Source organism: Choloepus didactylus, chromosome 10 (genome assembly GCF_015220235.1).
Source record: "Choloepus didactylus isolate mChoDid1 chromosome 10, mChoDid1.pri, whole genome shotgun sequence".
Lineage (NCBI taxonomy): Eukaryota > Metazoa > Chordata > Mammalia > Pilosa > Megalonychidae > Choloepus > Choloepus didactylus.
The window spans coordinates 125,194,396-125,220,554 of NC_051316.1; positions in this window are offsets into that span (position 1 = coordinate 125,194,396).

A 26,159-nucleotide genomic window follows, 5' to 3' on the forward strand; every position below is an offset into this window, starting at 1 on the left:
GGGGTTCTTAGCCACTGTTTTAAACCATGAAACATAAATTAGGTATGAAAATTGGAAAGCAAGAGACAAGGTTATCATTATCTAGAAAATACCTAGAAAATAGTATCAAGTGAAAAGCTTTTAGAGCTAATATGAATTTTTGTAGACTTTAGTGTTTATGCATACACGTGTATGTATGTATTTGTGTACATATATAATACAAATATATGTATTAGCATTCTTAGAAACTAACACAAACCTGTTAGAAAATATAATAGGTAAAAGATCCTTTCCACAATTGCAATACAAAATACAAAAGGAAAAAAAAAACCCAAGGAATTAACTTAGCAAGAAATTTTCTGGACTATATAAAGAAAGAAGTAAAACATTCCTAAGGGACAAGAGAAGACTTGATTAAGTGGGGAGGTAGACCATATTTCTGGACAGAAAGATTCAAAATTATAAAAATGCAAATTCCCTCCAAATTACTCTACAAATTAAATTCTAACCCAAATCCCAATGACAGGTTTTGGGAATGTGACAAAATGATTCTAATGTTTAGGAGGAATAACAAACATTCAAAAATATCTAAGAAAAATATTTTGAAAGGTAATGGAGACTTTCCCTATAAGTTACTAAGACATATTATGAAGTCATGATAATTTGTACTGTGTAGAACTAGTTCAGAAATAGATATGCAGATCATAGGAATAGAATCAAAAGTCTAGAAACAGTCCCAAGTTTATATAACAAATTAGCATATAATGAAGGAGGCATTTTAAATCAGGGGAAAAAATACCATCTTACAAAAGAATGGCATTGAGTGGGAGCGCTTTGGTTGACCCCTCTTAGAGCACTTTGGAGCTTCCCTGCTAATATCGCTCCGCCCGGTTCTCTGCAGCATCTTCCAATTCTCTCCCTTGCATCCTTCTCCAAAATTTCTCCCAAATTCTCTCTTGAAACCATCTTTATCCTCTTCCTGCCCAACTTTCCTGTGCCTGGATCTGTTTTCCAGCTGGTAATAATTCTCTGTCTTTCTGGTGTAAGGCTACACAGTCTTTTTGGCTTCATGCCCCTATCGACCTTAAGAAGGCCTTCTACTAGGATGGACAAAATAATTTGGGAGGGGAAAGAGGCTGGGGGTGGCTGGGTGGGTGAGTGGGGCAATGCTCATTAGGCAACCATGGATTTCCTTCATGGGTGGAAAGGGGAGCTCTGAATACTCAGGTGTTGATTCTGTGTCACTGTCAGAGTTCAGTTATTGCTCATTCATGAACTGGAGGGCGGTCATTACAAATGAAACTGAGACAGTGACTTTCAGACTGCCTGGGTGCCATGAAGATGCCTCAGAGGCTACCACAGGTGGACAAAGAGTGGGACAAGCCTAAATGAGTCCCTAAACATGCTTTAGCCAGAGCAACATTTGTAGATTGAGGGTTCGCATGTAATTTTTGCTGGTGAAAATTTTGAATGAACTGTTAAAGCTGCTCAATGGAGAATAACTGTTTTTGAAAACAGTATGGTTTATAAATTAAAAAAAATTTATGTCTAGAAAAATCACTTAACACTAATTGTATCTGAGTGATGGGAAATTATTTTATTTGCTCTTTTTCACTTATCTCTAAAACATTTTTACCGTAACATATTAAGGCTATTGTTTTTATTTTTTTATCTTTGAGGTATAATTTATATACAATAATATGGAGACATTTTAACTGTACAGTTTGATGACTTTTTACATATGTGATCACCCAGGTGTCTTCCACCCAGTCGAGATATAGAATATTTTTATTATCCACTCCCGTTCCATTCCAGTCAACAGCCCCACTCTCCATGTCCTGCAAGAGGTAACCATTATTTTGACTTTGTTTAGATTAGTTTTGCTGGTTCTTGTAAATGGGATATACAGTATGTAGCTTTTTGGGTCTGGATTATTTTGCCCAACATAATATTTCTGTGATTTGTTCATGTTGTTATGTACCTCAGTACATTTTCTTAAATTGCTAGGTAATATTCCATTTTATGACTATACCACAATTTGTCTATTCATTCTTTTGTTGGCCATTTGGGTTATTTACAGTTTTTTCCATTAATAATAAAACTGTCATGAATAATCTCATACAATTTTTTTGGTGGGCACATCACTCATTTCTCTTGGGCATATGCCTAGGAGTTGGATTACAGGATATGTGTATCTTTTTACTTTTCAAGACTTTGCCAAATGTCTTCAGAGTGGTTGCTTGAATTTACACTTCAATTGACAGTGTATGGAAGTTGCCCATACTCTTTTCTCTCTACTACTATAAAGTAAGGGAACAACGCAGATGTTGCCCAATGGGAAAGACCAAAGCAGAGCCTGGGAGAATGTGGCAAAACCAACTCTCATTTGGTCGAGTGTCCAACACAAAAAGAGACATGCAGGGAGCAGGTGGGGGTCTTTGGATCAGCAATGGTTCTTGGAATCAGCGTGTGTCTGGGTTGTAACCAGGGAGGCTTGTTGGGAGACAGAGTCAGGATGGTGGAAAGCCAGTGTCGGGGGGAGGGTGACAGACATTAGACAAAAGGTCAGGTTCCCCTAGCTAACTGTTTGGGTTTTCAGGGCTGTGTTCTAGCTGCATCTGTGTGGACCCATGCACCAGCCACATGCTGCGTGCCTGGATGAGTCAGGTTTCCTTTGATGCTCACACAAACATAAAGCTGCTGCTGCTTCTCCTTTCTGGGCACAGGGGATAGGAGGCTCTTAACGTGCCTCTAGACCTGGGCTGGCTCGAACCTGCAAGTAGAGGATCTAATAGATTCATGGACTGAAGTGTGACCCCCAAAAGATAGGTTGAAGTCCTAACCCCCAGCACTTCCGAATGTTACATTATTTGGAAATCAGGTCGTTGTAGATGGAATTAGTTAAATTAAGATGATGTCAAACTGGATCCAGTGTGAATGGTGTCTCATAAGAAGAGGGAAATTTGGACACAAATTGACAGAGGGGCGAAGGCCACATGTTGATGGAGGCAGAGACTGAAGTTTTGCACCTGCGAGCCTAGGAGTGCCAAGCACTATCTGCAAACACCAGAGGCTGGGGAAGGGGCAAGGAAGGATTCTTCTCTACAGGTTTCAGAGGGAGCATGGCTGTACTGATGTCTTGATTTCAGGCTTTAGGCTCCAGAACTGTGAGACAATCAATTTCTGTTGTTTTTAGCCACCAAGTTTGTGGCACCTTGTTACAGCAGCCCTAGGAAACTGAGGCACAGACAGATAAGGCAGAGGTGACACAGACAGGGGCGGTCAGTCCCATAGCCCCAAATGCAGCCTTGAGCCTAATCCTGGGGTTCAGTTTGTGCATCACTGTTCTAGGTAGGCAGCTGTCTAAGTGCATGGGGGAAGCTGGGTCTATAAATGTATCGGACAAGTGGGTGTTGCTTGGGAAGACAAGGAGAAAACCTGAACTAAGTAGCATAGGTGGGCCCTAAAAGTCACAGCGACAGTGAGGCCACGTACTTAGGTATAACCTCAAGTGCCCAGGTGTAACCCCATACAGGTGGTGCTCCTTTGGCCTGTTTCCTGGTCACTGCCTGGCTGCTCAGCTATCCTTGGATGATTTAGAAATTGTTTACTGATGGATGACCCAGATGACAGACTTCAGCTGATTCCGATTCAACTTCCAACATGTGTCTTGCATCCTTTTGCTTCCTTCCAGCTTCATCGTTATGACTATCGTTGGAGCCACCATGATACATATTCTTCAGTCTATTCCAACAGCCTCTTTACTGATCTCCCACCATTGGTTTCTGTCCCACCCAAATTAATTCTTCACATAGCATCACACATGGGACTATATTATTCCCTTTCTTAAAACCATGTTGAAATTTCAGGAGCATTTATTTGAAGATAGGTAATGTTTATACTAGAAAATGTGCTAATTTGGGAGTTGGAATACCTCGGTTCTAACCTGAGTATAACTGTTAACTCGCTGTATGACTGTGAGCAATCCTTCCCCCACCCCCAGGCCTGTTTCCTCACCTATAAAAGGGCTACACCAAACTGGAAAGTCACTTAGGACTGTTCAGCCTAACATCCTGTGACACGTTGTGGGGCCAGCCCAGAAGATTTACTTGAATTATTGCTTGGGAGACAGAGGACCATGGGGTCGCCTGGCCAATGGCCCTCTCAGACCTCTGAGGAGAGTGGGTGGGGTGGGTCATGCCTCAGTCATCAATCCAGAATCCATTCTTCCCTGGATCAGGGTGGGGATGTGGAGGGATGAGGAGAAGGTGCTGAAGGGAAGAGCAGAGACTAAGAAGTGATCTTTGTGGCAGGCAGAATAATGGCCCCCAAATATGTCCACGTCTGAATCCCCAGGACCTGCAAGTATGTTAGGTTACATGGCCAAGGGATTTAAGGTTGCAGATGGAATTAAGGTGGCCAATCAGCTGACTTAAAAATAGGGAGGTTGTCCTGGATTATCTTAGTGGGCTGAATGTAATCACCAAGGGTCCTTAAAAGTGGAAGAGGGAGGCAGAAAAGGAGAATCAGAGAAAGAGGTGTGATCATGGGAGCAGGGTCAGAGAGATGCTATGTTATTAGCTTTGAAGTAGGAGGAAAGAGCCATGAGCCAAGAAACATGGGTGACCTCTAGAAGCTGGAAAAGCAGGAAATGATTCTCTAGAGCCTCCAGAAAGGAATGCCCTGCTGATGTCTTGATTTTCATCCCAGTGAGACTCATGCCAGACTTCTGACCTATAGAACTGTGAGATAATAAATAAATCAGTGTTATCTTATGCCATGAAGTTTGTGGTAGCTTGTTACAGCAGCAATAGGAAACACATACTGTGCTGTCGTATGTAAGTTTCAGGGTGAGAATTGATGGAGGGAGGCCTGGGGCTCAGGAATCAAGGAAGGGTGTCCTGGGGCTGGGCAGACTGACATATGAGGCAGTGGGTAGACACCGGGGAGGACGAGGAGCCTGAGGTTTAGGGGGCAGGGCCTTAGGGAAAAGGGCAATGCTAGGTCAGGGGGGCTTATGTTAAGCATCAGGAAAAGAGGTTCAACCCAAGCAGTCAAGAGAAGTCAAGAGAAGTCATTCTGGGGATTGGGGTCTGTGGGTAGGAGCACAAAGGTGAGGCTTAGACGGGGAAAGTGTGTGTGGAAACAGTGGGCTTGTGTTAGGTTGGTGAACAGAAAAAGCAAGGAGAAAGGGTGTGGGGATAGGAATCAAAAAGTCTGGATTTTAGTTCTTTGGCTCTTGGCCTCAGTCAGTTTCCTGTATGTGAAAAGAGAGGCTCAGTGTATTGGGATTTCTTTCCACACTAAAACAAAAATTGCACAGTTTGGTGAAGTACGTTGGTGAGTTCTCTAGGAATAACCCCACCGTGGTTAGGGTGTTTCATCTCACTGTGTCAGAGCTGTCTTCCCTCTTTGGACACATTTCAATCCAGCGCCTGTAATTAGCAGTGGAATGTGACTCCCCCTTAGCAGAATAATTTTGCTCCACTTGTGAGTGTTCATCATACTTACTAATTGTAATGACTGGGTAGATGACAGCCTCCCAGTGACCAAAAGTATTTCATATTTACAGAGTTCTGTGTGTAAAATATCTTCTCCTTGGGACAAGCTGAAAGTCTTCACAAACTGCCTTCTCTGATTCCTTTTGGGGTGGGCGGGTGGTAACTATTTTATGGCTGGTCAAACAGAGAAACACAAGCTTTATAGCTTTATGGGTTCCCAAATCTCTCTGAAATCCTTAAACATTCAGAATTCCAGAATCCTGAAATACTGAATTCAGTAAAAACGCCTTTGCATTCTGTTTGATTTTGTACACTTTTCAGTTTCTCACAAACCTTTTCCTGACAGAGCATCGTAGCATCTGCCAGTGATAGGGCAACCAGAGGGTTTGGCAGCTTGTGGGTGGGAGTTTCGGGGTTTGGGGACTTGGCGGCAGTTAGATGGGGCTGGTGGTGTGGGAGGATGGAACTGTGTATTGATGATGGTCTTTACTTTTCCTAAATCACAATTGCATCATATGAGATAGCTGAATTTATGTCGAGCTTTACAAATGCCTCCTGGGAAAAGGGCAAAACTGGTTTTAGTGCGTAAGGGGTTTATTTATGGCAATGATGGTACCAAACTGAGAGCAGAGACTGTTCAGGATCTGGACTGTTTTCTGGTGGAGAGGAAAAAAAAAATCTGTTTTTCTTATTTGTAATTAGGAAACATATAGTAGAATTACTGTTTGTAGCTACAATGATTTTTGACATTTTGCCCTTGCCACGGGGCAGCAGGTAGGATACTCTTGCCCTACTAATTCTAATAAGGAAGGGTTCTGGCAGGAAATATGAAAATAAAAGAATAAGGGGGAATGGAAGGAGAATGCCCAGCTCCAGGGGAGGTGGTTTGAGGATGTCTGATAGGGTTGGCCGGTTTCTTGTGACTCATCTTCCAGGAGAGCGGCATGGCTGCCCTCTTGGAAACATCGGGTTCCAGCTTTCTGGCCTATAAAGATGATACACAGAGGAGGGGCTGTAAGTCCCATCTCAGGTTTAGCTGCCAAGCATAAATGTGACTTGTCTTTTATTTTATTTTATTTTTTTAATTTATGGGGCCCTGATCTCTAGGGATAGAATGCAATGGAAGGGAAATTGGGTTAAGTGTTTATTTTCATACAAGAAGATTAGAAAACCAGAGAGCACCCCAGTCATCCTGCTCCTTGTCCTCTAAGATGGATTAGTTTTGGTAAGGTTCTGACAAGATTTCTTCCAATACAGTGTACTGTAATGTGATCTGTTTATTGAGAACTCAGTTGGGATGTATTAAGCCCTTAGCTGTTTTCCAGGCAGTGCTTTCCATAGCATCAAAGAATCTCCTTTTCCCTTCCTTTAATGGTATCATAAATAGGTACCAAAACATCATGATCCTTTTTTGATGAGTGAAACTCTGTCCCATACAGTTAAAAACTCCAATCTGATATCTGATTTAATCATCAGTTATCTTTCTGCTATTGATTTCTAGTTTAGTTCCATTGTGGTCTGACAGCATAATTTGTATGATTTCTATTCTTTTAATCATGTTCAATTCTAAATTCTCCTCTACCCCATTGCACAAGGGACCTGAAGAATGGATTGGAGAGTGATGGAGAGAACGAGAGTGAGAGCAAGTGAGCAAGCTTCTGAGATATGTCTCACCCTCCCTCTGTGTGTGGTTCATCCAGGCAAGAGCGTGGGCCATCCAGGCTTGGTGGAGTGTGGGCCGTCCCAGCTTGGTGGAGTGGGGTGGGTGTGTGTGGATGGAAAAGGCAACCACAGTCTTACCGTGTGGTCACCTGTCAGTTGTGGGAAGGTGTATTAGTTAGGGTTCCCTAGGGAAACAGAATCAACAAGAGATATCTGGAAATATAAAATTTTATAAAAGTGTCTCACACAACTATGAGGATGCATGGGTCCAAATTCCATAGGGCAGGCAGCAAGCTGGCAACTCTGATGAAGGTGTTCAATGAACTCCTCAGGAAACGCTTTGCTGGCTAGCAGAACGAGAAGTGAAGGTCCTCTTTCTCTCTTCCTTAAAAGTCTTCAACTGATTGGATTAAATCCAGCTGATTGAATTCTCTCATTGCAGAAGACACACCCCTTGTAGATGTAATCAGTAACAGCTGCAGTCAATTGACTGATGATTTAATAAACCAGCTACAAATGTCCTTGCAGTAATGGTTAGGCCAGTGTTTGCTTGACCCGACACCTGGACACCATCACCTGGCCGATTTGACGCACAAACCTAACCATCACAGAAGGTGTCCTTGGTCTTGCACTTGCACTGGTCACTCTGCTCTGTCTGCTTCGGTCAGTCCTTCCTGATGTAATGGTCTCCATTTGGATGGTTTCTTGTTCTCGTCAACCTGTCCCTCCCTCCCCCCAAATCAATGAGGACTTCCTTGGAGAGGGCAAGTCCACTAGTGGTCCATATCTCCAGTCCCTCTCTGGTATGGTTGTGACCTCATCTGTCCTGACAGTCTGGATAGCCCTTTTTGTCCCTTTGTCCCTCCTCTGCTCTGTAGTCCTCTCTGTGGACCAATGGAAACCATGGAGGTTTTGTTCCACTCCTTCTGTCATAAAACTCAAGCGGGGCACCACCACACATCCTTTTCCTCCCTGATTTCTACTCTATATTTCCTCCTTGATGTGCTGCTGCAGAGCTATTCCAGTAAGTCTCCTGCCTTCAGAAATCCACAATGAGGAGGGGGCACAAGACTCTGTGTTCAAGTGTATGCCCCATCTTCAGGGTACATACACTAAGCCATCCCCAAAAGTCCTACCAGGCTCCACTCTGCTCTAACGATGGCACCAGGCTGTGCAGTGAGATGCCTCTCTCTCCCTCTCTTATAGCCACTTCCAATCTCTGCCAGTAATTCTCTTGGAGTTCTGCATGCTCTAACCCCTGCCTTCCACACACACACACCAGCTTGGCTTTGTGGGTGTCTCAGCTTCCTTGGGCTGCCATCACAAAGTACTCCAAACTAGGAGGCTTGAAACAACTGACATTTATTGTATCACAGTTCTGGAGGCCAGAAGTTAGAAACCAAGATTTCGGCAGGGTGGTGCTCCCTCTGAAGTCTGTAGGGCAGAGAAACCTGTTCCATGTCCCTCTCCTGGTTTCTGGAGGTGGCTGATGATCCTTGGCTTCCTTGGCTTGCAGCACATCAACACCTGCCTCAGTTGTCACATGCGCTCCCCTGTGCTCATCAGTCTGTGTCCACTTCTCCCCTTCCTATAAGGACGTCTGTGATGTTGGATTATCGCCCACCCTAGTCCACCCTCCTCATCCTACTAATCACATCTTCAAAGACCCTATTTCCAAATAAGGCCTCATTCACAGGACAAGGGTTTAGGACTTGAACATATCTTTTGGTAGGACACAATTCAATCCATCCATAACTGTAGGGTAGGAGGAAGAAAATGTGCTTGCTATAAACACTGTCCTCTCTGCAAGACTGGGTACTCCAGCCTCTCTCCTTCCTTCCCAGGGTTGGGTTAGAAAGAGGATGTGAGGGTTGGGTTGCTAACGTCAGTGATGGGTTTGGTTTTGCCTGTGAGTCAGCTCCAACTGAAGGTATCTGTCCCCTTAGATTGGGAGATTTAGTGTCTACGAATTTCATGGGTAGACCCTAATGTCAATTCTGGGCCAATATCCTGGCATAATATCTGGTTTTATACAGGAACATTTTCTCTTGCCAGTCAGTGATCTTTCAATATTATGGGATGTTATGTCATATATATATATTTTTTATCTGCAATACTTCAGAAAGTCATAGAAAATAATAGTTTATAAAAATAATGTAGGGTCCTGTTTACTTCAGTACTGGCTGGTTTCCTAGGAAATATTTGACTTCCCAGCTAGATGCTGTAAATACAGTAGGACTTGATGTTTACTTTGTTAATTATAATAGGGATTTATTCTGTAAGTGAATCCATGTCCTTCAAGCTGTGTTCCCCATAATACAAGCCCTCGTGCCAAGGGAGGCAGTAGACAACCATGCTTTGGAGTCAAATAGACTTGGGTTGAATCACCAGCTGTGTGTGACAGGACAAGGCACGTAACCTCTCTAAACCTCATTTTCCTCAGAGGCAAAATGAAAATAATAGTCCCGACCTGTATTGGTTTCCTAGGGTTGCTATAACAAACCACCACAAACTGTGTGGCTTAAAACAACCGAACATCTCACAGTTCTGGAGCCCAGAAGTCCAATATCAGGGAGTCAACAAGGCCATGCTGCCTCTGAAATCTGTAGGGGAGAGTCCTTCCTTGTCTCTTCTGGTTTCAGGTATTGACTGACCACCCCTGGCACTCCCTGATTTATAGATGCATCACTCTGACCTCTGGCCCTGTCTCCACATGGCCTTCTCTCTAGGTGTCTCTGACTCTGTAGCCCTTCTCCTCATACGGACACTAGACAACCTGGAGGAGGGTACCCCCCTACTCCAGTATGGCCTCATCTTAGCTAATTACATTGGCAACAATTCTATTTCTAAGTAAGGTCACGTTCTGAGATACTGGGGGTTCAGCGTACAACATATTTTTGGGGGGACAAAATTCAACCCATAGCACTATGTAATTCAGAGGGTTATGAGGACTCAGTTGAATAATGTATGTAAAGCATTTAGCACGATGCCTGGGTCATAGAAAATGAATAAGATGAGTTGTGTTTATTATTGCTACACTATAGATAATGCCATGCTACAAATTATGTAAAATCACAACAGATTGGATAAGGAGGCCACGATACTGGCTATCAGGAGGTTTAGCATATATCATGTCAGTAGAAAAGAGTCAAGTTCAGGGAAACAGACAGCAGTGTTTAGGGACTCAATCTAAAAAACTGGGGGATTCAAAATCAAGGATTAAGGGATTAAGGTCAAAGAGTGTGCCTAGTGCAGCTACGGATGTGAGTGGCAAGATCCAGAACACATCTTAGAGGGTGGGTGTATCTGATATTCTTAACTGGAACAAATCAGGATCTCTGACAACAGAGCTGCTTGGGTACAAGAGAAAAAACAATTCCTTATGATATTTCTCCTCTTGCCAGAGTACCCCTTAAGTATTTTTTCCTAATGTTCAACAGGTCTTATTTCTTCTGTTAGTTTCTTTTCTACTAACTCTGGTAAGGTTGGAGTAGCATTGGGTATGCTTTACTTTTTTTTTCCTTTCTATTATTGCTAATTGGATAGGCAAAAAATAATCTTATGCAAATTTTTATTTTTATTTTTTTTTTATCGTATGTGGGGTTTAACATTTTCCCATGTGTTTGTTGTCTGTTTGCATTTCTTCTTTTGTGAATTATCTACTTAATGCCATTTGCAATTTATGTATTGAAATTTTAGGGTTTTTCTTAGTAACCTGATATGTTATCTCTTTGTCTGTCATATTGAATTGTAAGTATTTTCTCCCCATTTATATTTGCATTTTTGTTTTTGATTTCACAATTTTAGGTCATATGGAATTTTAATATTTCATGTTTTAAGACATATGAATCTTTTCCTTTAAAATTCTTCCATGAATTTTAAGTTGACTTCCATGAATTTTCCCAGGGCACAATTTTTACATATAGCTCTTTATATTCTCCTCTAGGCTTTATAAATCACAATTTTTATGCAGAGCTCTATCTATCTGAAATTTATTTATGAGATGCAGAAACAAATTTATCATAGCATCATTTATTGTGTATTACTTTTCTTCTGCACTGATTTATAATCTTTATCATATATTAAGCTGTTATGTATAATAAGCACTGTTTATGTATAGAGATCTGTTATTGATTTCAAAAACACCATTTTTGTCTTATTGTGCTTTTGGGAGTGGAGAAGTGAACACTGAGTTTCTGATTGTGTATCTATCTAAGGCATGTCTTTTGAGGATCATGGTTACTTGGTATACTAGTCACATGCTAGTATAAACAGTGTTTTCAAAATATAATTACCAGGTGATGCCATATCGCATTCGAATTTATTTATAAATGGTGGTCTTTCCACATATGGTCAAAGCTTGACATCACTGGTGTTGACAAGAAACACGACGTATCATGTTCAGTTTCATTAGCAGATAGAGGTGATTAAAAAAAGAAAATCTGCTTCTATACCATTTGTAGCACCACAAACTGTTATGTCATATTTGTTCTTGTAAGTAATGCCCTCTATACCAATTGAGCTGGTGACTGTTAATGCAGAAAATTCCATTTTCTAAGCGAGTAAAGGTACCCTTTCCATTGAGCTCATGAATATAGTATCTGGTATTGGATACAGTTCTTCCATCAGTTGCTTCATTCATCAGACCAAGGAAAGTGGCCAGAATTGTGAGATTGAAAAACTGCGATATAGCAAAGACTGGTTAAGATTATTCTTGCTTTATTTCACTAACGGATTTTAATTCTTCACTTTAATAACAATACATTGTGGTAGACTGAATTATGTACCCCAATTTAGACATGTTCTTAATTTTACTCTGCATCCTTGTGGATTTGAACCCACTGTAACTAAGACCTCTTGAAGTTGTTCATTTTAATCAAGATGTGGCCCAACTGAGTTAGAGTGGGACTTGATCCGAATTGTTGGAGTCCTTTATAAGTGGAAGAAATTCAGATATAATCAGAGAAAGCCACAGGTTACAGCTGGAAACAGGAAGTCAACAGAACACAGAAGAGAAAGGAGAGACATTGCCATGGGATGTGAGGCAGGGACACAAGTCAAGGAACCCCAATGATCGCTGACAGCCAGCACCAGAATGTTACAGACCTTGGGGAGAAAGCACTGCCTTGCTGATGACTTGATTTTGGATTTCTAGCCTCAAAACCATGAACCAATAAATTCCCATTGTTTAGGTCAACCCATTGTGTGGTATTTGTCATAGCAGCCTGGTAAACTAAGACACACATCTATTCACATATAGGATTGTATTTATATGGCATGTATTTTCAATATTAAGCCATTTGATAGCTTTTTAAAGAATGAATACTTTTATTGGAATCAATTTCTAGATATTGTTTATCAAATGTCCTTGTCCATTCAAACATGTGGGTCTCTGGGGAAAGACCCTACTTGCCCATTGATACTGAATCTCGATTTTGTATCTGTTGTATCATGCCAGGGTTCAGGCTCGTGGAGCTGGGCTCCAGGACCATACAGGCTTTCTTGGGCTTTGAACATCTCAGCCAACTTCTGCCTGCCTTTGGATCCTTGGTCTCTTACTTCTGAGGACACCAAAGAAATGCAGTTACTCTATTTATTGTTACTAAGTAGCATGTCGGAATTCAGTTAATTGTTTTTTTAAATTTCTCTGGGCAAAGTGGCAGTGGATTTTCTACTAGCTTTTGGGTTCCTGGAGTGGTATGCACTGATTTTCTGGACTTGACAACCCGCCAAACCATTTCTGCCTCTTCTTTTATCCCATGGAAGCAGGGATACCAGTTACAAGGGGTTAGGAAATTTAGCTGAGGCTGGATTCATGGGTTCTGTGAAGGACAGATATCTATGGAATCTAGATGATGTTGGAGTCAGTGCCTGCAGATTTGGTGAGGTTACAGGAACAGTAACAGAGATTTTCTGTGGGAAACAGGCAGATATTTGCAAAGTCAGGAATCAGAATCGATAGTTGAGAAGACAGAGCTGTTTGAGGCTTCAGAGATTTAAGGACATGTGGGCTCATATTTTTGGAGCTTGGGTTCTTTTATAGGATTCATGAGGAAGAGAGGTTTTTATAACCTTATGTATACCTCAGAGGTTTCTTTAGTAGATTTAGGCCAGAAGGGAGGAAACAGAGAGAACCTTTTCCAAAGCCCTAATGGCATGGAGACAATAGGTTGAGAAGTAGAGTTCAAGCAACCCAGAAAGAATGGTTTCCAACCCTGGAAGATGTCACTGTGATTGGGCTAAAGAAATGACCAGAGGAGGACAAAACCAAGTAACAAGAGAGCTGGACACAGCTGAAGCATCTTTTCATAAATTCAAATCCTTTATAAACCCAAATCCTCCTTCCATAAATCCATCCTCCTTCATAAGTTCAAATAGAATGTTTGATTCTAGGAAGGCTGAACTTTTTTGCTCCTTGGGTCTGGGATAGGGCTTCTTGGCACTTGCCCTTGTTGGAAGGGTGGTCAGCTGAATCTGAGAGAACAGCAGCCCTCAGTAGTGTCAATTCCCAAGAGCAAAGCACCAGGGAAGGGAACCAGCAGTAGGCACTGGGAATCAAAGACGTGAAGAGGTAAGGACCACAGTATTTAGTTTAAAGAGGGACAACCAGGTGTCGGACTCAAGCAAGGTCATGACTGACAGGCAGAGGGTACAACAAGAATGATATTCAATAACAAAGCCAACCCTTGGGAGACAGGGATCTCGGTCAAGATTTTAATTTTTAAAAGAAAAGGGAAATGTATATCAAATAGCATAGAACCTCAAAGGTAACTGATTCCTGTACAAGTTAATTTGAAATAAAACATGACCTCTAGATACTTTAAGTATTAATAAAATGGATTAAAAGCTAAAAAATACTGAGGGCATATTTCTGAATATTCCCTGCAAAATTTCCTCAAATTATAAGTATGTATGTATTCTACACTCAAGACACAATATCTATCTATATAATACAAAATTAGCTTGATTCCTTTTCCTGATTGTGTTTTTATTTTTGGCCTGCAATTTGCAATAAGTGACTCAGAAACGGAAGTGAAGAATCATTTTACAGTTTGACTAGAGATCTTTTTTTTCTTTTAGCGTTGTTGTAATTCTTACATAATACACATACAAACCAACCGCTGAATATTTGTTAGATGTCTGGTGCTAGGTTTCTGTGTAAAATAACAATACCAGCCCCCTAACTTCCATGCCTCTCTAATTATATGTAAACTTGTTTAAGATCATCAAGTGCAATGATTCATCACTCCAAGGTACTCTGCTAAAGCCTACATTGTTACAAGACTATTGTTCCCTACTGACGATATTTATTTTGAGCTTTGGTTAATTTTTTATTTTAAAAATAAATTCCAGATCTCTGTCTGTACTTATTATGTAAGAAATAATACATGGATACTTGAATACATTTCTCTACTTTCAAAAAGTTACTTCTCATGGTAGAAACAGAAGGCCATTGCATTCCTAGAAATGTCTGTTTAGATTTATTGCCATCATCAGTAGCATCATAATTATCATAATCAGCATCTGTTAATATTGGTTGCTAACCGTTTAGTTCAGGGATTATTGTAAGTGCCAGTAGCATTTATAAATAGCATATATTAAATAACAGAGTCCCTTCCCTTAGGAAATTTAGACTTTTGGAGGAGAAAAGACAGAGAAAAATGAAAAATGGCTAAAATTATAGGCAGTAACTAACTTTCAAATGGTTTGATTGCCAAATTTTCTTTGTAAAGCAGTTTGTTTGAACTTGGAGCCTTTTTTATTGATTAACTGATTGTTATACAATATTCTAGGTGGGGTATATGTGCCCAGTTTTGATCACACACACACACACACACACACACACACACACACACACACACACGAGCTAAAACTATGTTTGATTCTATGATAGAGCATTTGAACCTGAGTCTATTAATAAAAATTTATCAGGACTCATTGCAAACCAACTCTCCTTAGAGTTGGTGGAGAACAACTTTTCTCTTTCTACTGTTCTCACCCGTCTCCCAAGGAGGACATGAAAATAAGTTTCATGTAAATATTCTAAGTAAATAATATTTGACCATAAGAATTTATCCTGGGTCTATTTGCTCCATGATTACTCTGGGAATGGACTTATTTTAAGAGCTATATATTACTAAAACAAAACATGGCTCACTCAAGTTTGATAAATGGTTTAGTTTGCCATCTTAAAACACAACTGTGATGGTAATACTAAAATGACTTTATCAATACTTTTAAAATATATAAATTATTTGATTTGATAAGAATTTTAAGATATGTGATGATACCTAGTGAATCATCATTTGTAGAAACACTAGAAGAGATGAATATATGAAAAATACTGAAGACTGTGTTCAACAGAAATCTATACATTCAGTAGAGAACCTATATTAAATAAAGATAGATTTGCTATAGCTAAGTTTTTAAGAAGTTTACCACTATGTTTACTACTCTTCTATTTTTTTCAATTGAAACCTTCCTAAATTTCAAATTTCCAGAGTAGCGCCACAGTCACTCCCTCCCTCCAAAATGGTCTGAGAATCAAGAGACCTTAATGAATTCAAAAGGGCCAGTCATCTTTCCAAATGCTTCACAGAGAAAGAGAGAGAAAGAGTTGGAAAATTTGATCAGCCTTCTGCTGGGTCCCACTCTTCAGCTGCCATTTCATCTATTGTCCACAAGTTCCTGGTAAAAAAAAAAAATGTCCTCATGGTCTGATGCATTATTTTTCACTGCTGCAATGATGCGCTCTGTGGTCAGGAACCCTTTGCAGCCACAGACTTAGGTTTCACACTCGGACCATGATCTTCAGTCCACACTTGTATTGGTTAAGATCATGGGCCTACAGTCTGACAACCCAGATGTGAGTCTCGGGTCTGCCAATTACCAGCTGTGTGACCCTGGCAAAATGGCTTCATCTCACCAGGCCCCCATTTTCAGAACTGTAAAATGGGTGTACTCTTGTGTCTCCCTCATGGAGTAGATGCAGGAATTAGATGAGAAAATGCATATAAAGTACTTGGGGGAAATGCTTAGCACATACATTTATCATAGTGAAGTAGAGGATTATAACTGTTTGCTTATGAAGAGATTTAAGAATGTGAGGAAAATGCTTATGATGTAATTTTAAGGGCCTGTTCCAGTTTGCTAATGCTTCTGGAATGCAAAATACCAGAAATGGATTGGCTTTATTAAAGGGGGTTTATTTAGTTACATAGTTACAGTCTTAAGGCCATAAAATGTCCAAGGTAATGCATCAACAATCAGGTACCTTCATTGGAGGATGGCCAATGGCATCCTGAAAATCTCTGTTAGCTGGGGAGGCATGTGGCTGGCGTCTGCTTCAAGTTCTGGTTTCAAAATGGTTTTCTTCCAGGATGTTCCTCTCTAGGCTGCAGCTCCTCTTCAAGGTGTCACTCTCAATTGCTCTTGGGGTGTTTCTCCTCTCTTAGCTTCTCCGGAGCAAGAGTCTGCTTTCAACGGCTGTCTTCAAACTATCTCTCATCTGCAGCTCCTCTCTCAGCTCCTGTGCATTCTTCAAAGTGTCCCTCTTGGCTGTAGCAAGTTCTCTCCTTCTGTCTGAGCTTATATAGTGCTCCAGTAAACTAATCAAGGCCCACGCTAAATGGGCAGGGCCACACCTCCACAGAAACTATCCAGAGTCATCACCCACAGTTGGGTGGGGTGCATTTCCACAGAAACAACCAAATCTAAAAGTTCCAACTTAATTCCCACTAATATGTCTTCCCCCACAAGATTGCATCAAAGAACATGGCTTTTTCTGGGGGACATAATATATACAAACCGGTACAGGGCCAGAAGGGTAATGAAATTGTATTTGGTGTATGATTTTTAATTTGTCACAAAGAATGCCATTCACCAAGTATTCCAGTGTGGCTCGTTGACATTTTCTATCCTTCCACCTGCAATTACATGGCTACTCCTAGACAAATGGGCAGTAGGTGAAAGTTACGGGTGTCACTTCTGGGCTGAAGCATAGAGGAGCTGGTCTGAGACCTCAAGCTGTTGCTTTGTTTCCTGAGGTGACTGAAGAAGTTATGTGTTTCAGATTTAGCTCCAAGATGGTGGTGTTCCCATTAGTCTGAGTCTTTGATGATCTTTGTGAACAAATCCCCCTGCTGACCCTTGATGGATGGGTAGCATGAGTGAGAAATAAACCTCTGTTGAGGGGCCACTGGGATTTGGGGATTCATTTATTACCACAGCATAATGTTGTCTATCCTGACAAATACTCTATCTTTATAAAAATATGTATGAAAAGATTCAAAGATAATTTGCCAAAATTATAATAGTGTTAATTGTTAGATACGTGATTGTGGGCAATTTTAATTTTCTTTTAACATTTGTTTCTTTATTAAAGAACAAAATTTTAAAGAGAGGCAGTGATGTCTTTAGTTCATTTTAGAAAGATTTTGATCAAAACTGGTTAAATTGGAAAAAGCATTGACTCTCAAAGGGTAAATTTAGCTATTTAGAGGAATTTATTAATGAGGATTACTTTGCCCTCTGGTAATGACAAATGAATGAGGGTTTAGTGTAGATTAGGGATTGGTAAACTACAACTGGTTGGCTAAATTGGGCCTGCAGCCTGTTTGTGTAAATATAGTTTTATTGGAACACAGCCATGCCCGTTCAATATTGTCTCTGATATTTCATGCTATAATGGCAGAGTTGAGTAGGGGCAACAGAAAGCAATTGCACATAAAGCCTAAAATATTTACTATCTGCCCCTTTACAAAAAAAACCTTGTAGCCTTTAAACACTTGAGCAGGGCCAGGACTAAGTGAGGTACTTGCCTTGGGTGCAAAATTTAAGGAGTGCCAAAAAACCTCAGTAATGAAGATTAAATAACATTTTAATGCAGTATTAAAAGATAAATATTAATGCAAAAAATCCATGGTGAACAAAATATCAAAAATTTAAATAAAGATAGGATCCAAATAGGATCATGCTAAGCCATATAGGAGCCTAAGGCAAAATGGAAAATTGATAATAATAATCCTGTCTTTATTTAGAATTTTGATATTTTGTTCATTCTGTAGGGCAGCAAAGTGTCTTAAATTCCTTAGCACAGTGCCTCACACATAGAGGGCCTGAAACATGTTTTTTCATCAATTTGAATTAGTTGGCCCATGATACGGCAAAAGAGTTACAGGAGCAGTTTGACCCAGATGTTCTGGTAGCAGGTAGAACGTTCTAATCCTAAATTTCTATATGAAATCTACTCATCAGTTTGGTGCATCAACAAATACTTGACATAGGTTTTGCCTTAGCCCTAGACCCATTGGCACCATCCTAATTTATATGACTATTTTAAGGTGGTATTTTGGGATTTATTATACTTAAAGTATAATTTTCAGCATGCCTTCTTTTTTTCTTTTTTTTTTTTTTTTTGAGATTTTGATGGTCTGTGAATACCTGCTTGTGCAATCTAAAAACTTGATGTATTACTTTTTAGCTCACTGTTTCTGGCTCCGTCTCCCATTTCTTAGTTGATGTATTCATCAGGTAGACTAATCTCATCCTTTCTTTCCAAGCTCTTCTTTATAATTCTACATTCTGACTGGAAGATGGAAATGTCCAGTCCAAAAGCCAGATTTGTTGGGATTCTAAGCCGTAAATTTCAAAGTGCAAAGGTTCATGTAGTAAATGAACTTGAGCTTTATTCAATATGATATTTGGATGGAGCTGCTGCCAAGGAGGGACATTATATTGTTTACTCCTAGGCATAGAGACTCATGTTGATCAACTCAGAGGCTTAGACTAGGCTAGGGAAAATTCACCTTTCTCTTCCAAATATTGCTATTTGGGAGAGAGGAGTAGATTTTTGTAAAGGTTGGGAAGGAAGTATGATGTGAGTGGGTGCTGAAGTTACATAATGTTCATCAGACAAAATGTTTTAAAAAGAGGATGACAAATGTAGAAATGGAGAACACAAATATACATTTAATTTATCTTTGAAAATCTAACAAATATATCCAAGTGTTATAATGCAAAGAAAAAATTGATCATGAAATTCTGAGAAACTTACAAATAGTTTAGTCTAAATTATATTTAAAATGCTAGCTGGTATTTTGTCAAATATCTTCTTTGCCGGACATCTGGTTACTTTACCTCTGCAAAGGAGGGAATTCTCCTCCCTCACCTCAGTTCTCCGACATGAATGGGATAGGGAAGAAAGGAGGGGGGTGGAAAGAGAGAGATAAAGGGAAAACCCAGAAACCAGATTTGAGGAAAGGAAGAAAGAGAACATGGGAGAAAGCAATTCAAGGAGAAATGTGGGGTTGGGAAAGGGGAAGTGGGCAGAAAGAAATAGCGGGAAGGGAGCAAGAGATGGGAGTCTGGGTCTAGAAACTTTATCTTGTCTACGAGCTGGAGATAATAAGATAGAGAAGGAGACTTAAAAACCTTTGGCCGTGGAGACTCATCTGATTCATTATGTATTTACTATACAAGTGTCCAGCAAATCAGTGTGCCACCATCAAAGTTTCTTCTGAAGGTTCTGTCTTAGTGTCCTGGGGCCACCACAGCAAAGGACTACAAACTGGGTGGCTGAAAATAACAGAAGTTGATTGTCTTACAGTTCGGTGGCTGGAAGGCTGGATTCAAGGTGTTGGCAGGGCCACTCTCCCTCTGAAACATTTGGAAGGATCCTTCCTTGTTTTTTCCATCTTTCGGTGACTCCCAGCAATCTTTGGCATCCCTTAGCTTGTCTCTGCCACCTCTGTCTCCATCTTTGCATGGTCATCTTCTCTCTCTGCGTCTGTTCTCCTTTTCTTGTAAGGAAACCATTCATATTGGATTAAGGCCTGCCTTACTCCAGTGTGAACATCCAAATAAGGTCCCATTAGCAGGTACTGGGGTTAGGCCTTCAGCATATCTTTTTGGGGGGGACACAATTCAACTCATAGCAAGTATCAATATTCTGAGTTTTGATAAGATCCATCCCCTTCACTTTTTTTTTGTCCCTAGAATGAAGAGAGCTAAGAAGGGCTGAGTATTTATCAAGGACACAGGGCAAGATCTGTGAGGAAGTCACCTGAGAATAAGGCCACTAACACTTCATTTATTCCCACTGTCTTTATTTTCCTTTTCTTTTTCCAGTTTTCTGACATTTATTTTGGTGAGGACTGCCATAGCATACTCTCTGGTGCTTGGAAAAACAAGAGATTTTCTGAAATAAAAATTCACTGCTCTCAAACTTTACCTTGAGGAATTGGTATCTTAATGTTTCTCTATTTTTAAAAATGTTTCAGAGGAAACTTGAAGGTTTCCTGTGATGCGCAGGCAGTTTTCTAACATTCCATAGCTGAGTCATGTGGAGAGAATATTTCTACTGTTGACAATAATTGTCTTCTTTTTGGAGAGAAAAAAAAGACAGAGTATTTCTTTGTACCTCCCACAGCACCTAGTCATGTGCTTTGCTTGCAGAGTATTCTCAATAAGAATTAGAAAAATTATTAATTTTAAGGCCTTTCTGGACAATGGTACATATACAAAATGATTATTTCCTACCTATTTATGAGAACTGTGTGCTCTTGGGCCAACTTGTATAGCTGTTATATTTTATGTCTGAATCCTGTTGTTTGCTTATCTTTTAAACTGAATTTTTATTTTTATCAAACCAAAATAAATGCAGTGAGGTAAAAAAATAACATCAAACAGAACAAGATGTTTTCGCTTTCTGGGCTGCTATGACAAATACCACGCAGTGGGTTGGCTTAAACAACAGGACTTTATTGGTTCACAGTTTTGAGGCTAGAAGTCCATAATCAAGTTTGTCAGCAGGGGCTTGCTTCTTCTCACAAAGACTGTAGCGTTCTGGTGCTCCTGCTGGCAATCCTTGGGTTTCCTTGTATTTCTGCTTCCCGTCACATGGCAACGTCCTCTCCTTTCCAGCGTCTGTGTCTTTCATGTTCTCTTTATAAGGCCTCCAGTAACCCAGAGTAAGTCCCACCCTGCTTCAGCTGGCCACACCATAACTAAAAATAGCATCTTCAAGAGGTTCTATTTACAATGGGTTCATACCCACAGGGACAAGGATTAGGAATAAGAGTATGTGTTTGTTGTACATAGTTCAACCTACACACAAGACTTCTAATGAAAAACAGCAGTGTCATCTCCCATGCGATCCCACATCTGATTCCTAAAGACTGGATGACACTATTAGCTGTTTCACCTCCTTATTTCTAAATAACACTCTTACACTAACTTTTTTACATTTTGTGTACCACTGACTTTCTGCTATGGTAGGTGGTCTTCAGCTCTATTTCACTATCTTTTGCTTCCCTCCTCCTTTCGCATCCATAATCTTTTAATGTAGTCATATCACAATTTCAGTTAAATTGATATTTTGTGTTTTTAATACTATGACATAAGTAATTTTCATGATTGGACCACTTAGAAAACTATGACAATATTTCCTCTTCTGTACAATTTCCCACCTTGGAATCATTTTCAATATATCTATCTGTTCTAGTTTGCCAATGCTGCCAGAATGCAAAACTCCAGAGATGGATTGGCTTTTATGAAAAGGGGTTTATTTGGTTAAGGCCATCAAGCGTCCAAGGTAATGCATCAACAATTGGGTACCTTCACTGAAGGATGGTTAATGGTGTCTGGAAAACCTCTGTTAGCTGGGAAGGCACATGGCTGGCTTCTGCTCCAGAGTTCTGGTTTCAAAATGGCTTTCTCCCAGGATGTTCCTTTCTAGGCTTCAGCTTCTCTCCAAAATGTCACTCTCAGTTGCTCTTGGGGTGTTTGTCCTCTCTTAGCTTCCCTGGAGCAAAAGTCTGCTTTCAAAGGCCATCTCCAAAATGTCTCTGTAAACTGCAGTGCCTCTTTCAGCTCCTGTGTATTCTTCAAAGTGTCCCTCTTGGCCGTAGCAAGCTCGCTCCTTCTATCTGAGCTTATATAGTGCTCCAGTAATTTAATTCAGACCCACTCTGAATGGATGGGGCAACATCTCCATGGAACTTATCCAACCAAAGATCTTGTTCACAGTTGATTGAATCATATCTCCATGGAAACACCCAAAGGATTCCAAAATCTAATCAACACTGATATGTCTTCCCACACAAGATTGCATCAAAGATAATGGTGTTTTGGGGGAGATAATACATCGAACTGGCACACTATCATTAATTCAGTTCCAAATTTTCCTTCAAAACCTAATATATCCATTACGGTTTCCCATGTCACATAATCCATTGGTTCCGTTTTCCCACTTAGACTTCCTTTCTGCCCCAATTTGGAGTTTAGTTCTTTGGTCCACTGCTTATCTGTCATCTTGGGACTCTCCTTCACCAATAACTGGGTCTCCTACTTGCTGGCTGGATCCCTGTTTCTGAACTTCATGTCTTTCTTCTCCTTCGTTTACTCCCTTGTTTTTATGGACCATTTTCCCCTAGAAGCTTCCCAAGAAAGGGTACATGGGAGATATATATTTTTAAAGAACTTCAATATCTAAAAATATTTTTATTCTACCTTCCCATTTGAGCAATATTTTCTGTGAGGAGAGAATTCTAAGTTGGAAATAATTTTCTCCTAATATTTTAAACATATAGTGTAGAGAAGTCTGATGCCATTCTGATTATCAATCCTTTGGATGTGGCCTATTTTTTTTCTCTTTGGATTTTCTCTTTATACCCAACATTCTGAAGTTGGTAATATGTACTTTGTTGTGGATTCTTTCCCATTTATTGTGCTTGTACTTGGCAAATCCTTTCAATATGACAGCTCATGTTGTCAGTTCTGGAAAATGTTTATGCGTCAATACTCAATTTCTGTGAGTTGAACAGAATGAAGGGTGCTATTTAGTATGTAAACCTTGACTCAATAGGAATTTCACATTAGTATCCAATACTCTCAGCTGTTCCCAATGCTAGAACTTTTTTGACTCCATTGTTTAGAGAGTAAGGGTATTTCTTTTTGTTGGGTTAGGAGAGGAGTGGTTGCCTGACTATGTGGAGTCAGGGAGAAACTGAAGATGTATCTGCTCCTTAGGTAAATTTTCAAGCAGTCCTGTCTGCAGCTCTAACCTGCACCTCAGCCTTGAGAAGTAACTAGTTCTAATTCCTGAGATTTTCTGGAGTACTGTGGCTTGAAGCATGAGTAGGCCTTTTTGTTGGCTTTTTCCTCTCCAGGCAATTTGGTTTCAGCTCTCTGTGTTCTGTTAGGCCAAGTACCATTCTTGCTTTATACTTTTCAAATGTCATGGACAGCTCTTGTTTGCTGTTACCTTGCATTCTTTTGTCCTTGTGGATGGATGGCCATTTTTATTTCTATGCTGTTATTTTAGTGAAGTGTTAGAAGGAGGAGAGATGTGTTCAATCCACCATGTTTAACTGCAAGTCCTTTTAAAAAAGTGTTTAATTAGAAAAGTTGTGAGTTTACAGAACAATCATGAGTAGAATGCAGGATTCCCTTTCACCATCCCATCACCAACACCTTGTATTGGTGTGGGAACATTTGTTACAATTGATGATAGTGCATTTTATAATTGTATTATTAATTAAAGTCCATGGTTTAACTCAGGGTTCACTGTTTGTGTAGTGTAGTTGCGTGGATTTTTAAAGATTATTCTGTTACCATATATATAAACTAACATTTTTCCCTTTTAGTCATATTCAGATATATATTTCAGTACTGTTAATTGAATTCACAATGTTGTACTACCATCACCACCATCCATTACCAAAGCATTTCCATCATTCCAAATAGGAATCCTGTACATTTTAAACCTTAGCTTCCAATTCCTTATCCCTACCTGTGATGGTTAAGTTCATGTGTCAACTTGGCCAGGTGATGGTGCCCAGGTGTCTGGTCTAGCAAGCACTGGCCTAACCATTACTGCAAAGACATTGGTGGCTGGTTAATAAACCAGAAGGCTGGTTATTAAATCATCAGTCAATTAATTGATTTGTGGCTGATTACATCTGTGATCAACTAAGGGAATGTCTTCTCCAATGAGAGAATTCAATCAGCTGGATTTAATCCAATCAGTTGAAGACTTTTAAGGGAGAAGAGAGAACTTTCAGTTCTTCTTCAGCTAGCCAGCCTCTCCTGGGGAGTTCATCGAAGACCTTCATTGGAGTTACCAGCTCGTGGTCTGCCCTATGGAATTTGGACTTGTGCATCCTGCCCCATGGAATCTGGGTTCGTCATCCCCACAGTTGCATGAGATACTTTTATAAAATCTCATATTTACGTATATCTCCTATTGGTTCTGTTTCCCTAGAGAACCCTGACTAATACACTACCCCATCCCCTGGTAACCTATATTCTAGATTCTGACTATGAATTTGCTTATTCTAATAGTTTTCAATCAGTGAGATCATATGTTATTTGTCCTTTTGTGTACGGCTTATTTCACTAAACATGATGTCTTCAAGGTTCATCCATGTTGTCTCATGTATCAGGACTTCATTCCTTTTTACAGCTGAATAATATTCCATTATATATATAGGACACTTATGTTGCTTCCATCTTTTGGCAATTGTGAATAATTCTGCTTTTAACATCAATGTTTAAATATCTGTTTGAGTTCCCATTTTCAGTTCTTTGGGGTACATACCTAGAAGTGGGATTGTCAGGTCATATGGTAGTTTTATATTTAGCTTTCTGAGAAACTGCCATACTGCCTTCCACAATGGATGCACAATTTTACCTTGCCATCAGCAGTTAATGAGTGTTCTTATTTCTCCACATCTTCTCCAAAACTTATTATTTTCTGTTTTTTCAATAGCAGCCTTTCTAATGGGTGTGAAATGGTATCCTTGATTTACATTTCCTTGATGGCTAATGATGTTGAGATGTTTTCATGTGGCTTTTGGCTATTTGTATACAGGAGAGATGCCCATTCAAATCTTTTGCCCATTCAATTTTTATATTGGTTGTTCGGGTTGTCTTTTTTGTTGTTATTGTTGTTAATTTGAAAGGTTTCTTTATATATTCTGGATATTAAACTCTTATTGGATATGTGGTTTCCAAATATTTTCTCCCATTGTGTAGGTTGCCATTTTATTTTCATGATAATGTCCTTTGAGGTACAAAAGTTTTTAATTTTGAAGAATTTGCATTTATCTACTTTTTCTTTTGTTGCTTGTGCTTTGGGTATAAAATCAACTAGAAGTCCTTTTTAAAAACTTCTTTTTAATGGTTTTTTTCTTTGACTCATGAAGTAATTAATTGGTAACCTATTTTAAGAAAATTATCAGGGGTTGGACAAAAGATTTACACAAAAGGATGTTCATTACAGTCCATCAATAATTATGAAAAACTAGACAAAAACTGAAGTCTAGCACTAGAAATTTTTGTTAAAATTTATCACCATCTATTCACAAAATAGACTACTATGCAGCCATTAAAAATAATGTTTTTGAAGACTATTAAAAACTTGGGGCAAATGCTTATGATATAGCAGGTGAAGAAAGATGGTAATAAAATGGCTACCAGTGATTCTAATTTGGCCCAAATTTTGTTTAAAAAAGAAAAAATATATACATATTAAGAAACTATGGAAAGTTACTTACCAAAATATTAAAAGTGGTTTTCTCTAGATGTTGGGATTGAAAAGTAATTTTGTTTTCCTGTTTAGGATTTTCTGTAGTTTCCAAAATGAATCATGTTGGTAAATTGCTTCCCAAAAGAATTCTACTATTTTGCAATATCTTTGGACTTTACAAGACTCATAGTTTTTGGTGTGGTGCTATTATTTTAAAAAATTTTGCTATTAGGTGTGCTCCCCTTCATTTTATTTATATTTGTACATCTTTGTGGAATTTTGACATGAATTAAATGCATTTATTTTTAGCTCTATTTTATAAGATGACAAGAAACTGTCATCCTAGGTGCATTGGTCAAACTAAACGTATTTTTTGTTCATTTGATTGACAAAATTTCTACCTTTACTTTTAGTTGGATTTCTTCGATTGTGTTCGAACAATTTTTCATAGCTTTCTTTTCTTACTGTGTTTTGACTGTTTTGTGAAT